We start from the raw sequence: 3,391 nt of genomic DNA on the forward strand, positions 1-3,391 counted from the left end.
CATGAACTTAAGAAATTCAATAAGTATTGTTTTTCTGAAAGTTAAGATGTTTATGAATACATGTCGAAGCTAGTGGGAGCATAAGTGTTATGTTTTATAATAATCATCATGATAGTGGGAGCATAAATGTTATGATTGTATGATTATTAAGACACGTATTGCAAAGTTCGTAATATTAATTATAGAAAACAAGAGTTAAACCTTGCAAAGTAGTAAGTGTTATAAAGTTGTTTTGCTATAATTAAGGGAGAGAATATTATGCTTTATTTCAAATCTAAAGGATTAGGTTGTGGAATGTTAATAAATTTAGTCAAGGGTACATAGTGTGTTCTTAAAATTTCGATTATGATTACGGCATTCCTCTTCATAATTCGAATTTTTGACAACATAGAAAATAACACATTGTGCGTCGTGTCCCATACCCTTAGGGTATAGGATGGTTTGCAAATGCTTTAATGTTTGACCATTATAAAATTTCCCAAATGTCTAGTGCATTTAGAGGGAAAAGGGACTAGAATCGGTTTTGACTAAAATAATTAAACAACTATCAAAGGACAATCCAAAGTTCGACGAGGATTGGTTGCTTGTGAGTAGTTGGAAGTATAGTATTGGAAATTATGGAAATGTTTCCATAATAGATGGACAATATCGACATCATTACGAATAGATAAGATTCTATTAAAGAAATTAGTTGTCATATGGAAAATACGGAAGCGTGTCCATATTGGGAAGTAAATATTGAAAATCTATGTCTAGATTAGAAACTTTTATGCAAAAGGATGTTCAAAGGAATGTACTTTGAGTGAGAGACATCATATCTAAGGAATTGTCTTGTAACAATCTCCGATAGAGGACTTTGTAATATCATTGGCAATAGTCTTTGAGACTTTGGTGCAGTGACATTACAAAAGGATCGTTGCATAAAGTGTTAGAATCTAGTAGATTCTATAAGTAACAAGAATTTGATATGCTTACACTTAAGGAAATGGATTTGGAGTTGTAAAATGAGAATGATTGGAAACGTGTTCAATTTGTCTATTTCACAAAAGTAAGAACCATAGGTAAACATTGTGTGCATGCTAGGAGCATGGGACAAGTGTAATAATTCAAGTATGAAGTTGATTACCCGAAACGACAAATAATGAGTAATCGATATGGTGATAAATAAAACGTGTTTTGTTTATACTCAAAGGTTTGAGGCCATATGGGATTAGTATTATTCTTGTGTTTCACTTTGCATGTTTTGACTTCCAGAATAATTGAGTTTATTAAGAATAATCAAATTATTCAAACGGGCCACAGTCGTTCATATGTTGGAAGTAGATATGAATGAAGACTGTCATGAATTGGTGTGTGGATTGTCTAAAAAAGTATTAGACATAAGCAAATGTTTGCTGCAACGTTCATGAGTGCTTATGAATATGATTTGAGCATTGGATTAGACCCACGCTCACTTGGATCACTCCATGAATTGTATTACGAGTGATTAGTGAGACGATAACATCTTATATTCTTGAAACCGAGATGTGTGAGTTGTATCTTGCGAATCGGTTGCACATTGATAATATGTAAATGCACCAGTAACTTGGTGTTATAAAACATATTGTTGTGTGTAATTCGGTGAGTGAGTGCAAGCGAGCATTGTATCAAAGATTATCTGTTCCTCTTATCCAAAGTAGGATAAAAGCGATATCTTTGGGCCCCTCGATGGTTTAGTGATGACATACGTAAATGCTCGGCCGGGCTAGGGCTAATTTGATTTGTTCAATTAGTCTGTCGTCATAAATCGGAAATCGAGATATAGTACAAAGAGAATGATTAGAAATCATATCTCATACGATATCTGGAATGGAGGAATATATGATCCCTTATCTAAGGACACGCGTATCTGATATGATCAGAGTTGACAGCGGCTTTGGAAAGCTACGATTGCAGATCAGGATCTAAAGTCATATGCAGAATAGTTGTTAGACTTATCCAAGTGGGAGACTGTTGGATTAGTGTCTAAGTCCATAACTATTTTGGTATGTACTTGACCCGATGGTGCATGGTCCTTTTGGGTTGCCTTCACCAAAGCAACTTGATTGGAGAAATGAATAAAGAGAGAGAGGATAATATGATTTATTAATATGTTATAAGAATAATATATTAAAGGAGAAATCATATTTGTTTAATTATTATTGGTCAATAATTAATTAAGAAATAATTTTGTGATCAAGTGTAATTAATTAAACTAGAGGGGCTGAATTGTAATTATGTGATAGTTACAATATAAGGTAAGGATTATCTTATATAGATGGTGAACGAATTAGAGGTGTAAATCCCTTAGAATTCGAGTATGATAAGGATTCAAGGATTATCTTATTGGTTGCTTAATGGATAATCAACTAGATAAGGATAATGACTGAAACCCTATCTCTACACCTATATAAACACCCCTAGGGTCATGAATTCGTAAATCCCTTCCCAAGAGGTCCTAGATACGAATTCTAACCTCTCACCTCTCTCTTTATACCTTCTCCACTTGCTTATGGTGTTTGTAAGCCATTAGAGGAGTGACACTTGTGACTCTAAGCATTCCAAAGCTAATTCAAGGAGGAATTGGGATTGTTATTGCTACATAACAATCAAGGTATGTTCTTAAACCTAATTACATATTAATATGATTACTTGAATGCTAGAATTAGGGTTTATAGTCTTGGATTCAAAGCATGTACAATAGAGAAACCTAGATCCAAGCATTAGGGTTTGTATGAGCACATAGGATGTCTTATGATCAAAACCCATCAACTATATCAGGATCAACTTTCTTCTCTGCCATCAGGGCAAGGCAGAGTCTGCAGCATGGATGTATAAGTTTCCTGGCTTATGTGGTGGATACATGGGTTGCAAAAGAGGGGTTGATTTCTATTTCCGATGTTCCGGTGGTATGTGATTTTCCTGATGTTTTCCCTAAGGAGTTACCGAGTGTGCCACCTGAGAGGCAGGTGGAGTTCTAGATCGTTCTAGTTTTGGGGCAGCACCTATCGCCAAGGCACCATATCGTCTTACGCCGCTTGAGATGCAGGAGTTATCCTTGCATCTTCAGGAGCTGTTGGGGAAGGGATTCATTCGGCCGAGTAGTTCATCGTGGGGAGTGCTGACCCTTTCTATTAAGAAGAAGGATGGTTCACACTGGATGTACATCGATTACCGGTAGTTGAACAAGTTTACGGTTAAGAACCGCTATCCATTGTCGAGGATCGATGACCTATTCAACCAGTTACAGGGGGGGTCTTGGTTTTCTAAGATCGACTTGAGATGTGTATATCATCAGATGAGGGTCCATGATGAGGATATTCATAAGACGTCCTTTTGGACTCATTATGGGCATTACGAGTTTGTGGTGATG

This window comes from Lactuca saligna, chromosome 3 (assembly GCF_052625555.1).
Source record: "Lactuca saligna cultivar CGN05327 chromosome 3, ASM5262555v1, whole genome shotgun sequence".
NCBI lineage: Eukaryota > Viridiplantae > Streptophyta > Magnoliopsida > Asterales > Asteraceae > Lactuca > Lactuca saligna.